Source organism: Mustela nigripes, chromosome 16 (assembly GCF_022355385.1).
Source record: "Mustela nigripes isolate SB6536 chromosome 16, MUSNIG.SB6536, whole genome shotgun sequence".
Lineage (NCBI taxonomy): Eukaryota > Metazoa > Chordata > Mammalia > Carnivora > Mustelidae > Mustela > Mustela nigripes.
In genome coordinates, this window is record NC_081572.1 from 126,963 (window position 1) to 140,621 (window position 13,659).

Genomic DNA, 13,659 nt, shown 5'->3' on the forward strand with positions numbered 1-13,659 from the left:
CCAATTTTGCTAAACTGACAGTAAGAGGGGAAAAGGGAAACTTATATGTTCTTTTCATGTTGTTCATTCTGTTTCAGGACACCTTCTAATTTTCTTTTGACTTATTTATGGATTATTTACAAGTATGTTATTTAGTTTCCAAATATTTGAGAGGTTTTCCAGATATTTTCTGTATTGATTTCTCTTGTAACTCCTCTGTACTGAGAGAACATACTTTGTCTTGAATGTGTGGCCTATCTTGGCAAACGTCCCATGTGCACTTGGGGACGTTGTGTAGCTGATGGTGTTGGGTGGAGATTTCCATAAATGTGAATCAGATCAAGCCGAGGACAGTCTTGTTTAAATCTACCATGTTGCTGATTTGGGGTTGACTTGTTCTGTCAGTTATTGAAAGGAAGCACTGAAGCCTTTAACTCTGTCTCTTTGCCTGTTCCTCTCTGTAGTTTTCTCCGTTTGGATTAACAATATTTTCAAACTCTGTTAACATTTAGGGTTGTTAGGAGGAGTTGACCTTTCGTCAGTATGAAGTGACTGTCTTGATTTTGCTGATCTTCTTTCCTCTGAAATCTATATTCTTTGATATTAATTTAACTGCTCAGGCTCTATTTTGACTAGTGTTAACATAATATACGTTTTCCCTCTCCTTAAACTTTAACCCATTTGTTGAAGGGTACCTCCTTTAAAGGGTAACCGCTCCCCACAGACTCTTGTAGACAGTAAATCCAGTCTGACAACCTTCACCTTCTAACTTGGTGTTAACATTAGTTATATGTAATATAACAGCTTTATTCCTGTGCCACACAGTTACCTGTCAAAGTGTGGAGTCCTGTGGTTTTAAATGTCCTGTCAAGTCTTTGGCTGTGCTGGCCTCACCGAATGAGCTAAGTGTTTCCTCCTTTTCTGTTGTTGTTGTTGTTGTTTCTTTTTAGAAGAGTGGAAACGACTGATGTTCTTCTCTAAATGTTTGATAAAATTCATCAGTGAAGCCATCTGGTTGGAAGGTTTTTTTAATTTGTTTTTTTGTTTTTTCTGAAGATTTATTTTATTTATTTGACAGAGAGACAGCAAGAGAGGGAACACGAGCAGGGGAGAGGCAGAGGGAGAGGGAGAAGTAGGCTCCCCACCAAGTAGGGAGCCCAGTGCAGCCCAGTGCAGCCCAGTGCAGTGTTAATTCAAACTGAGAAATTCCCAGGACCTTGGGATCATGACCTGAGTCAAAGGCAGATGCTTAACTGACTGAGCTACCCTGGTGGTCCTTTTGTTGGAGGGTTTTGATGAATTATTCAGTCTACTTATTTGTTATAGGTATGTTCAGATTTTATATTTCCTTTTGATTTAGATTTGGTAGTTTATGTATTTCTACAGATTGTCCCTTTCATGTAGGTTATTTAATTGGTTGGCACACAGTTGTTTGTAGTATTTTCTTAGAATCCTTTTAAATTTCTGTTAGTCAGTAGTAAGGTACCCACTTTCATTTTGGATTTAGTACTTTGAGTTCTCTCTTTTCTTGGTCTGGCTGAAGCTTTGCCAATTTTGTTGATCTTTTCAAAGGACCAACATTTGGTTTCATTGATATTCCCCTCCCCCCCCTTTTTTTACTTTCTATTTCATTTATTTCTCTTCTGATCTTTGTTATTTTCTTCCTTTGCTAGCTGTGTGTTTAGTTTGCTCTTCTTTTTTAGCTTCTTAGCATGTAAAATTAGGTTAGTGATTTGAGATCTCTTTTATGAAGGCATTCATAGCTATGAATTTCTGAGGATTGCTGTTTTTGCATCCCATAAGTTTTCATGTGTTGTGCTTCCTTTTTCACTTATCTCTAGGACTATATCTCTAAGAATATCTAAACATATTCTAAGAATACGTCTAAGGGTATTCCTCTGTTACATGGAACATCTGTATGTGTCTATTAGGTCTGCTGGTTTATGATGTTGTTCGGTTTTCTGTTACCTTACTGCTCTTCTGTCTAGATGATCCATCCATTATTGAAAGTGGGGTGTTGAAGTCTTAAACTATTATAGTAAAACTGCCTTATAAAAAAGAATTAATCCATTTGAGAAAGAGAGATAGTGAGAAAGAGCACAGTGGGGTGGGGACAGAGAGAAGCAGACTCCCTGCTGAGCAGGGAACCCAACACAATGCTCTATCCCAGGACTCTGGGATTGTGACCTGGGCCGAAGGAAGACGCTTAACCACTAAGCCACCCAGGTTCCCCAAAACTGTCTTTTTCTCTCTTCCGTTCTGTCAGTTTTTGCTTCACTTACTTTGGGGCTCTCTTGTTAGGTGTGTGTAGTTTTATAATTGTTATGTCTTCTTGACTGACCCTTCTATCAATATAGAATGTCCTTTATTTCTAGTAACAGCTTTTGACTTAGGGTTGGTTTGTTTGTTTGTTTATTTATTTATTTATTTATTTGACAGAGAGAAATCACAAGTAGATGGAGAGGCAGGCAGAGAGAGAGAGAGGGAAGCAGGCTCCCCGCTGAGCAGAGAGCCTGATGCGGGACTCGATCCCAGGACTCTGAGATCATGACCTGAGCCGAAGGCAGCGGCTTAACCCACTGAGCCACCCAGGCGCCCCGACTTAGGGTTTATTTTTGCCTGGTATCAGAATGACCAACCAGTCCTGTACTCTTTGGGTCACTAGTTGAATGGAATATATTTTTCCATACTTTCACTTTTAACTCCTCTCTGGTTTGGATCTAAAGTGAGTCTCTTACAGACAGTATTTAAATGGATCATGTGTTTTTAAAATCCATTCTCCCAATCTTTGCCTTTTAATTGGAGTATTTAATCCATTTATGTTTATAGTAATTAGTGACAAAGGCAGCCTTTTACCATCTTGTTGTTTTTATCTGTACATTTTGTGTTTTTCTGTTCCATAGCCCGCCATTAGTGCTTCCTTTTGTGCTCAGTTGATTATTTCTAGTAGCGTGCCATTTTGATTCCCCTCTAGTTTCCTGTTGCTTGTATTTGTAAGTTATGTTCTTAGTACTTACTGTGGAGATGACAGTTAATATATTAAGTTTACAACAACCTAGTTTGAATTAACACTGATTTAGCTTCAGTACTGTCCAGGGCTCTGTCCCCCACAGTTCTGTGCCTCCCACTTCAAGTTGTTGTCACGGTTCACGGGGATATCATGTGCCCATCGAGGTAGATTTATAATCATTGCTCAATGTATTTGTCTTTTATGTCAGATAGGAAAATTCAAGGTAAAAAAGAGGACAACACTGGCTTTAATATTAACCATGTAGTAAAGTTTATTATCGTCTGTTACTCCTTTGTGTGGTTTCAGGTTCTCGTCCAGTGCAGCTTGGTTGTAGCCGGCAGAGCTCTGTTAGCGTCTCTTATAAGGGCAGGCCTGCTAGGGGAGAGCCCCTCAGCACTTTTTTTTTCTGGGCATGTTTTCATTTCTGCTTCATTTTTGAAGGATGATTTTGCCAGATAAACAATTTCTGTATGTTATAGAGCTAACCATACATTACCTACATATTGTTTTATACAATTCCTTTTTAAATCACTTAAAAGAGGGAGGGAGAAAGGTGTATTTATATTGTTTTTTATAATACTAAATACCTTTGTTGTTTTTGTTTTTCTTTTCATATGGATTTGAAGTACTCCTTGGAATTCCTTGGGGTCAATCTTTTTAGCCCAGAGAATGTCCTTTTGTGTTTTGTTTTGTTTTGTTTTGCTTTTAAATTTGACAGAAAGAGAACACGAGCAGGCAGAGAGAGAGAGAGAGAGAGAGAGAAAGCAGGCTCCCAGCTGAGTAGGGAGCCCGATGCAGGGCTCAATCCCAGGACCCTGAGATCATGACTTGAGCCGAAGGCAGAGGCATTAACCCACTGAGCCACCCAGGCGCTCCTTCCTTTTGTATTTTTTGTAAGTCAGATGTGCTAGAAATTCTCTCAGTTTTTGTTTATCTGGGAATGTCTTCATTTCTTCTTGTTTTTGAAAAATAACTTTTCTGGATATAGGATTCTTGCTTAATAGCTCTTCTGTTCGAGTGCTTTGACTGTGTTACCCCACTGCCCCGTGGCCTTGACCACACTCAGAAGCCAGGTCAGCCACGTTTCCCATCCCCTCTAGCAGCAGCTTCCCACCAGAGCTTGAGTGCCGTAACCCATAGACTTCCCCACACCCTACGCAAAGTGCCTGGAGAGTGGGCAGGAACCACTTCTTGGTGATACCGTACCAGGGGTAGACAACGCTCCTGTGCCAACATGGGGGCTGGGTAGAAGGGGGGCCCTGCTTTTCAGTCTCGCGTGCCTGGACCTCAGCCTCAGCACCAGGTGGTGAGGCAGAATGAGAAGTGCTGATGTCCTGTGGCCCCCAGGAGAGTGCGGGACCCACACCATGGGGAGGGGTAGGGATGCAGCAGGTCTCGGATCAAGTACCACAGACTCTCACTGTTCTTCCCAAGATTTAGTCTTTTTTTCAGTGAATATTTCTTCAGTTGCTGTATATCCTTGGAAGTGGTGGTGGTTTTTTTATGATGTCCACCAGCTTCTGTCTAGACAGTTCAGGCAAACTGGGGGACTCTGTGAACTGTCATTCCTGAAGCCTAATTCCAGTCAAGATCCGCAATGGCTCTGTTTTATCCCTATTGACTTAGTCGCTGGAATTCTCCGTTTTGCTATTTCAGGGGTCTCAGCCTTCCAAATGCCCGCCTGTATCATCCATTGCGCATCGTGTGAGGGTCCTCCGACAATGTTTCTTCCCTGCGCCCTCGACGCTGCTCTTGTCCTGTGTTGTGAACCCCCCGGGAGCCCAGCGTTAACTCTAGAGAGACAGACGCAGTAAAGAGGAGAATCTCGCGAACACCCATGTGGCTGCTGTTTCCAGTGCTCGGCACTCACACATCTCCCTTTGCTGTCATTTTCTTTCTGCCTGAAGGACCTTGCACATTTCTGGGGTGTGATGCGTTCCTTTGGCATCAGTGTGTCTGCATCTGGCTCGTGTGGGCTGGTGGACAGTGCATTGAAGAAATGTCCTCACTAGACACACAGCCTTTCCTTAGTCCCATCTGCTGCCCCCAGCTCCCCTCCCGGACAGGGGAGCTTGTCCCTCAGGTCACCTTCCCCAGTGGCTTGTCCCCCTGCTCTCTCTCTTGCTCTCCTTGCTCCCTTCTTCCCACCTTTCCACCTTCCTTTGTTCCTGCAGTCCCTTCCTCTTCAGAGCGGCTGGGAAGACGAGAGAGAAGGCCTGAGACAGCCAGGCTTCTGCATGCTGGGAGCAGCCCCTCCCCACCGATGGTGCCTCTTGAACCTCATGTTCTTTTGCTTCATAGGAATGGAGGGAGGGATGGGCAGTCAGCTCACCTCACAGTGGTGGCTAGAGAGAAGGACAGAACCCCACAGTTCTTCCCAAGTGAGCCCCTGGACTATGCTGTTTGGGTTCCCCCCATGCCAGGGTACAGCCTCCTTCTGTCTCCTGTGGAGGAGCCCGTGGTTTTAAATGAGGTGTTCCAAGTCTTACGACTCTTTTCTGTTTCGAAGGCACTTCTAGTGCTGGGATGAGGTAGGTGGGGTGGACTGCCGGTTTGTGTGCACTCTCTTTTCCAGCTCAGTTTCTTACAGTATCTCTGATTTTGTATGTAAGTAGTCTAACCCTGAGTAGATGTTATTGTTTTGTTCCTTTTTTCTAGTTTATACTTCTATTTTTTTTTTAATTAGGATAAAAAGTGTAAAAGAACAATATGGAATCCTGTTACTGAATCCTTGAATTGTTCCTGATATAGAAGGAATGTTCCTAGAGTTTCAGTGTTAAGTGTCTTTACCGTTGCTTTCTGACAGATACCTGTCTTGAGTTAGCTTGTTGTGGTTCCTGACTTAGTAAGCCTTCAGAAAATGAGGGATCAGTGTGGAATTTTATTAAATGTCTCTTAGGTATCTGTTAAGGTGAATACTTCTTTTCTCCTCACATGTTTATCATAGTAAGTGTTAGAACTGTCAGCAATGCCATGATATATTTTTATATGATAAAACTATTCAATTTCCTTAGGATTTTTTAATCTCTGGACATATGGAAAATTGATCTGTAGCTTTTGGGTCCTTGTTTGATGTGTGCTCAGGGATGAGAGTAGGAGGCCTTGGGCTGCTGATGGAGCATTTTTGTGGGCCGTAATCGTGTAGCCGCGCAGCCCCCTTCGTCTCCTTTGTCTCCACCTGCCGTATAAACTAGCCCCGTGGCCTGTGTACGTGACAGAAAAGACCCATTTGCTTATGCGCACAGATGTCTGCTTTGAGTAGTAACTTTTTTTTTTAATAATAGTGTGTGATAAAAAGAAATTCTGGCACACAGAAGGGTCCACAGTGAGACACAGAAGCCCCACACCCTAGAAGCAACAGTGTCATTTGGTTCTTAGTTGACTTACCTCATGCGGTGCTGGCCAGCACGCACATGGACAAGGAAATGTTCAGCGACAAAGTGTTGCACACACATTCCTCCTCCCCCTGGCAGGGCTTCTGTTTGGTCAAAGGGAGTCACACTGTCAGGATGCATAGTCTCCGCTGTGCTATAACTTGTTTTAGGTGCTTTCCTGAGAAGTTGATTCTGACAGTCGCTGCTCGCCAGGTCCTGTCGGGGGGGGTGGTGGTGTCCGTCTCTGGGAACTGCCACCATCTCCTGCCAGCTCTGTGCTGTGCCTGGGGCGCCCCAAGGGTCAGGATCTGTGCGGCCTTGAAAGACCTCCTGCGTTACTCTTCCACTTTCTACACACCTGCCATTGTTTGGGGTTTTCCCCTTCTCTTTTTCTTTTATTTATTTTTCATTTTGTGTGTTCCTTTTTTGTGTTGCTGGAGTCCTCCTTAAATCTACCATGTAGATAGTAATTATATTTGGAGTTTTTACGTGTCTGAAAGGTCTTCACTTTGTTGTTAGGCTCAGTTGACAATTTAGCTGGGTATAGAATTCTAGGTTCAGAATCATTTCCCTTAGAATTTTGAAGGCTTACCTCATTATCCTCTGGTGTCCTCTGGTTTTGATAAGAAATCTTCTTTCAGTCTCTTTAAAGGTTTCCTTTCTGGAAGTGTTTAAGGTTTTTCTCTTTATGTTTTGGGTTTTGAAATTTGATAATGCTGCGTCAAGCCGTAGTCGGTTTTCATGTATCCTCAGTTTTTATACTGAATGATTAGCTTTGTACTCTTAGCTTTGGCTGTAATATATTGGGCTTCCTTTAGGTTCACTTCAGAGTTTTTGTGTAAGACTTGAAACCAGCATGCCTGCGTTTGCTGCTGGGTTGAAGGAGCGGGGAGGCCGGATGATGATGCTGGAGCTGGTGAGTAGGCTCCTGCAGGTGAGAGGAGTCTGTCCTCCTTTAAATGGTGGGCCTCAGCTTTGGTTGCTTGTCAGAAGTGCCTGTGCAGCTTTGGGAGCCCTGATGTCTGACCCTGAGTCCTAGCCTAGATGTGCTTGAGTAGTTGGTCCAGGAACAGCCTGTGCCCTGTGATTGGGGGTGCTTCCTGAGAAATACTGGGTGTGTCTATGGTTGAGAAGCAGAGCTTTGAAAGAAGCTGAGGAGAGCTGTGGCATCAGCCCCCCTCCTTCATGGGCTGGGTCCTCAGGGAGTCATACTTCAGGGTGGGCAGGCTGCAGATTTGGGACCCCTCGGGGTCCCCAGCTCTCTCCAGGGCTGTATGGGTTCTGCTCGAGTCCTGTTCAGACTGGCGTTGGCTTTCCTCTCTGGGTGGGCGTATAATTTATGCTTTGGCAAGGTTCTCCGGGGACGTGTGAGACAGAAGAGACGTCCACTTTTCCCAGACGCTTCTTGCCCTCAAAGTCCCTTCATCCTGTTTCCATTCTCTGCTCTTGTCTGGTTTTGGTGGTCAGGTGGGTCCGCTGGCCTCACTTCTGATTCTCATGAGCATGCCCTAAGGATGACCTCGCAGAGTTTGTGCCTGGCCCTGTGGGGACTCGCTGGTTTACTCAGAGTTCACAGAGGGCATCTGAGTCCAGCTGTCTCCTCCTGAGCTCTTGGGGCCCACGCTCAGACAGGGCTAACCTCCCCATACACTGGCTCTCCCTGCACGCTGGCTCTCCACAGAGCAGCGTGCGGCCCCATGCGGGCGGCTCAGGGGCCTATCCTCCCGGCGCCCTTGCCTTCACCTTCCGCCACGTCCCACCAGCACTCAGTCTCTGTCTCCATGTCCCTGGGCGGAGGAGGAGGAGGATGCTGGTGGCGGTGAGTGAAGTGGCTGAGCTCACAGGATGAAGCAGACGCTTCTCTCCCAGAGCGTGCCCCTGACCCCACACCACATCCCTCACAAACAGTGCCCTGTGTCCTACTTAGGAGAGCAGGAAAGTGTGAACACATATTAGAAAAAATTTAAAACCAGAAATAGTCGTTAAAATTGGTCGTTTAAAAGAAAGCTTTTTCTAAGTTTATGTTAGAAGACCACACTCCTTGGCATTGCTTCTTAGTGGCCCTGCCTCCTGGGGCAGAGGACCGGGCGGCAGGGGGCCAGGCTTCGGTGGGCCCCACCCTCCACCTCCCTGTGCCTCAGTTTCCTTTGTGGGCAGCAGGTGCCTGTGCCCAGTGCTGAGAAGGAATAGCACTGGAGTTGCTGGGTAGCTGCCCCACTCTGGGCGTCCTGATCTTCCCCATGGTCTCGTGTTCTGCTTTTTCCCAAATTATTTCTTGTTTTCATTGTTTGAAATAGAAAACTTGAAAGAAATCAATTATTGTTGAACATCTATTTCGACTTGCTTCTGAGATGTGTAAACAAATTGTGATTTCTGAAACTGGTTTGAAGGTCATTTAAAAATATTCTTTAATTTTTTTTTAAAAGATTTTATTTATTTATTTGACAGAGATTGCAAGTAGACAGAAAGGCAGGCAGAGAGAGAGGGAGAAGCAGGCTCCCCGCTGAGCAGAGAGCCCGATGCGGGGCTTGATTCCAGGACTCTGGGATCATGACCTGAGCCTAAGGCTTTAATCCACTGAGCCACCCAGGCACCCCAAAATATTCTTTAAGATGTTTTGTATCTTCTATGGTTCATAAAGGAAGTCGAGGGCATTTTGGTGACAGTGTGTCTTTGCTTGATTAATCTGCACTTTAAACCCAAGTTCTGTTTCTTGTAAAATATTTTTTATAGATTAGATATAACTTGAGTCCTATCACATTCATACGTGTGTTGTCAATAACAAGAAAATCTGTTGTCGTGTGAAGGAAGGGGCCGTGACGCTGTTGTGAAGGAGACCCTGCGCCACAGTCACAGGACGGAGTGAACTCAGTGACATCCAGAAGAGTATGTTTTCCTGAAATGATATTTTCTGAAGTAGAAAAAGTTATGTGAACTCTTAGATACATAAATCCACACGTTTCTTTTCTCAGGCGTGCTGAGTTATTTAAATTGGATTAAGAATCATTTCTTATTATTTCACGTCATAATAGAGCAAAACATTTCTTTAAAACGCAGTCACTTGCTGAAGTGAAAACACAACGCAGGCTGCCCCCTTCTCTCCAAGAGTGAGTTTTTCTTGCCGTGACCATGACAACCGGCTCCATCACAAAGGGACAGCCTCCCTGGACGTCAGGCCCTGGCACAAACCTCTGACTTTCTTCAAGGCAGTAATATTAAAGCAAATTCCTTGTCCTTGCCAAACGTAGGCTCATTGTGAGGAAATCCCAGCTTCCTTCGTGAGACACGTTTTCCTTCATTATCCAAATTCTGGTTCAATTTTTCCCCTTCTGAAATCGGACTGCACAAAGCAGCTCTTGAAGCAGAACTCCTGGTCATTTAATGTGACTGTGGACCGTCTCTTCCCATTTCATCGTGTGTGTCTTTGGTCGGAGCCCGTGAGACCTTTGCCCGGGCCTGCCATGCCTGGTGGTGGGGACAGTGCTTCAGTTCATCTCTGGGCCCTGCCCCTGCCTCTTACATCTGTGCTTCTTGGGGACCTGGGGCTGCTGTGCTCACTGATTCGGGTGGGCTGAGCGCTAGGGTTAATGCTAGAGCCTGAGTTGCTATCTGGTGGGAAAACAGCCTGGACAAGGGCACTGGCCTGGGTCACAGCCTGGGCTACCTGGGCACGGCCCTGGCCCTGCTCTTCTGGCCCAGCGGACTGGCAGTGGTGCTGGAGTTGGCTCAAAGCCGCTGACTGGAGCTGCAGATGGGCACGTCCTTGGTGTGAAAAACGGGCGTGCTCCGGTGCAGCCTAAGGCAGCAGCACCAATAAGACATGCTTTGGGTCCCCCGAGCTGGTGTGCGAGGGGGATTTATTGTTCGATGTCTGCGCACTTCTGTTCCACTTTGTGTGGCTTTTCTCCGTGGCGCCAAGTCCGTGACTGGCTGGTTAACTCGGTGCAGGTATTGGAGGGGGTGTCCCTCGTGCCCTCTGAGTACCGCCTGGAACCAGCCTCTGGCCGCAGCTGGCTCAGCGTGAATTCCCACGGCCGCTCCTCACCAGATAGCGGATGGGGCTGGCTTGCCCGCCTACCCGCCGCGGCCTGCTGCTCTGCACCACTGGGCCTCTGCTCTCTCTCAGACTCGAGCAGCCCCAGACCCCCACTTGCCCCCTTGTCGTCATAAGCCTCCCGACACTTCTCCTGGCACCTTTCGTTTGGCACTGAAGTGAAAACACAACGTGGGCTACTCTCCTCTCCAAGAAGGAGAGATCGCCAGAGGTCGTCACGTAACTTTTTTCAACTCAGTTGTAATCTCTCTGAAGGCAAAGTGTTCTTGAAACATAACACACGTCCAGAAAAGCGCACTGATCATAAATGCCGGTTCGGTTAATTTTCTCGGACGGAGCGCGTCCCCAGCGCCGTGATGAAGAGCTGACCGTGTCCCTTCCGGCCCTGCCCACATCCCAAGGGAACCACCTGATACCAGGTGACCTGGCTGCTGTGGGACTTTGAACGCCATGTGGGCATCAGCCACACCGTGTGCGAACCGGAGCTGCTCGCCCTCATCACAGTATATCTTTGGCTTTCCCGTCCTACGTCAGGGGCCGTCACGGCTTGGGGAGCGTGCAGGGGTGCTCGGGGGGCCTGCTCCTAGCGAGGGAGCCGCGGGGTCCCGGTGTGTGCGTGTGCACACCTGGTAAGCGCTGGCACTGACCACAGCTGCCCCTGGGGGATGCGTTCCGATAACTGCTCGCGGTGTCCAGCTCAGCGAGCTTGTACCGACCGCTCGCACACACGGGCTCCCCCTCCCCCGGCCGCCATGTCGACAGCCTCTGCCCCGGCGCTTCCACCAGGGACGCTTTGAGTTTTTTCTTTCTGAATGTTCCCCGCGGCTTCGCTTCATGTTACACTCGGTAAAGGGTTGAGGACTCTGTTTTCCTCCAGGGAACAGTCCCTGCTCCGTACACTGGTCCCGGGGGCTCTCGGGGTCCCAGCCCCTAAAGACGGAGCAGTGATTTCTGTTGGCTTAGCGTTCACTCCGTCTCAAGCGGACCTGTTCTCACCTGGTTGTGTACCGCGTTCTTCGCTCCCTTGGGGGGCCATTACCCTAGATCCTGGGGAAGAGAAAGGCGCTGAAAACCAAATTATAAAAGAACTTTTCTCTTCCTTTTTTCAAACAGTTGGATATTCTAAAAATCAAGCCATAGCACAGAGCTCAGGATCTTACCTTTGCTTTTTGGATTCGGTAAGTAACATTGTTTTATTTAAAGTGTGTGTGTGTGTAGTGGTTGAATAGATAAATGACCTGACATTTTAGTTCCTGAAAATCATGGTTCTGATATTTAATGATCAGACTTTAAAGTTCCTGGGCTCTTACTGTCAAATTGCCATAGCACTTAATGAGTTCATTTTTAGTAACTAGGATTCTATGAAAATGCAGAATTGCACAGCAGAATCACTTAGACAAACACTTAGAGGATGCACAGCTTTAGAGGAAATAGTGCAGGCGAGCGATGAGAAAGCCCAGAGAAGGGTAGGTAGTATGTCTGTCGGGAAGGACAGAGGGACAGGAGTGGGGGGCCCAGGACAGCCGACGGCTGGTGGGTTTTAACATATCTTTCAGTCACTTATGACCAAGGAAACATAAGGTATGTTAGTGAGAACACCCAAGTTTTTAAAAATCTGTGCTCACAGCGTTTTCAGAAGTGCGGTTCCTCTATAGTTGAAACGTGGGAATTGGGGTGTTGGTGGCATCGTTATGCAATTAGTATCAAGAACGTATGAGATGCGGGCACCTGGGTGGCTCAGTGGGTTAAGCCTCTGCCTTCAGCTCGGGTCATGGTCCCAGGGTGCTGGGATCGGGCCCGTGTCGGGCTCTCTGCTGGGCAGGGAGCCTTCCCCCTGCCCCGCGTGCCTACTTGTGATCTGTCAAATAAATAAATAAAATTAAAAAAAAAAAAAAACTTATTAAATGCTCATGCCCTCAGCTCCTTGACGTCACCTGTAGGGCTCGCAGGAACTCTGGAAACGACATGTGTCCCGTCAGGATGTGGGATCAGCACAGCGTTTCTGAAGCATCTTCAGTCACGTGGCAGAGGGTTAGCACAGGCGGAAAGGGCCAGACTGCATAGATTGTGTGTGCTCGGCCGTGGGTTTCTCTCACTCACCTTAAAACAGAACGTAGGCACGTCTGCGCGTGTGCAGTCTCCCTCGGCCCCACAACTTCTGGGCACTTTGGGCGGCTGCTCTTGGTCTTCGTCTTCGCAAGGTCAGCCGTGGTTCAGAGTTTTTGCTGAATTAATTCTCCAACGAACCTGCTTGTCATCTCGTTCGGGTTCGGGTGAGGCCTGGGTCCACGGGCAGGTTTGGGGAGATTGTGTTTCTGTGTGAGCAGGCGGCAAAAAACTGCTTCTCAGGCAGCTCTGGTCTTGGAGACAGACACTGGGGCGACCGTGTCCGTCCGTCCTGCCGCTTCAGCAGCTCCTGTTTCTTCTTCTGCCTCATTTCTTAGAACTCCCTCTGGTTCCCTCATCTCCTGCAGACGCGGCTCTGGGGCCTGTTCTCACTCTCAGGTGGTCCACCCAGCATTTTCCTAAACAAAGACAGTTTTTCCACTGAAGACAGCAAAGTGTGCTTTTCACAGCCTTTGGGTGAAGGCAGGAGGCGATTTTCTGCTTCTCCTTTAGGGCTGTTCTTTCTGAAACACCGTACTCAGGAAGCTCCACCAGCAGGACGCAGGTGAAGGAGAGAGGAGGGCTGGAGACATCTTCTCCTGTCTGGTACCCTCCAGGGCTTCGTGTTCGCTGGAGGCCAGGAGAGAAAACGGAGGAAGGCCAAGTGGGACCCGGCAGAGCCAGTTCAGAACGGCCAGAACCGCAGACCAGGAAGGCTCCTGATGAAGCGGGTGGAGGGCAGCACGGACAACCAGGTCCCTCAGTGGTGGGCAGGAAGAGAAGGAGGGGTCAGAAGCCCGGCTAGTCCCGGAAACCGTGGGGAGGGGGGTGCGCTGGGGGTCAGAGCCACGAGAGCCCTGCTGCCAAGAGAGGAAGGCTGCCACATTGGGTATGACCGTGTCTCCGTTCTGGGCGTGGGAGAAACGCGGTGTCGCCAACATCTGACCAAGGAAAACTTGCCCTGACTCGAGAAATGTGACCTGTTCTTGCAGTTTACTTAAAATAAATCCGTGAGGTGATTTTTTTTTTTTTAAAGATTTTATTTATTTATCTGACAGAGAGAGATCACAAGTAGGCAGAGAGGCAGGCAGAGAGAGAGGAGGAAGCAGGCTCCCTGCCAAGCAGAGAGCCTGATA

The 13,659-nt window shown here is 47.5% G+C and overlaps 1 protein-coding gene across 1 annotated transcript in view; it reads left to right on the forward strand.

The window, feature by feature from the left end:
• Positions 1-11,529: 11,529 nt before the first annotated feature.
• Positions 11,530-13,659, forward strand: part of B3GNTL1 (UDP-GlcNAc:betaGal beta-1,3-N-acetylglucosaminyltransferase like 1) — a 97,496-nt gene continuing 95,366 nt past the window's right edge. Inside the window, exon 1 of the transcript XR_009400380.1 lies at positions 11,530-11,595. The gene's annotated coding sequence lies outside the window, so the exon portion shown is untranslated. The remainder of the gene's footprint in view (positions 11,596-13,659) is intronic.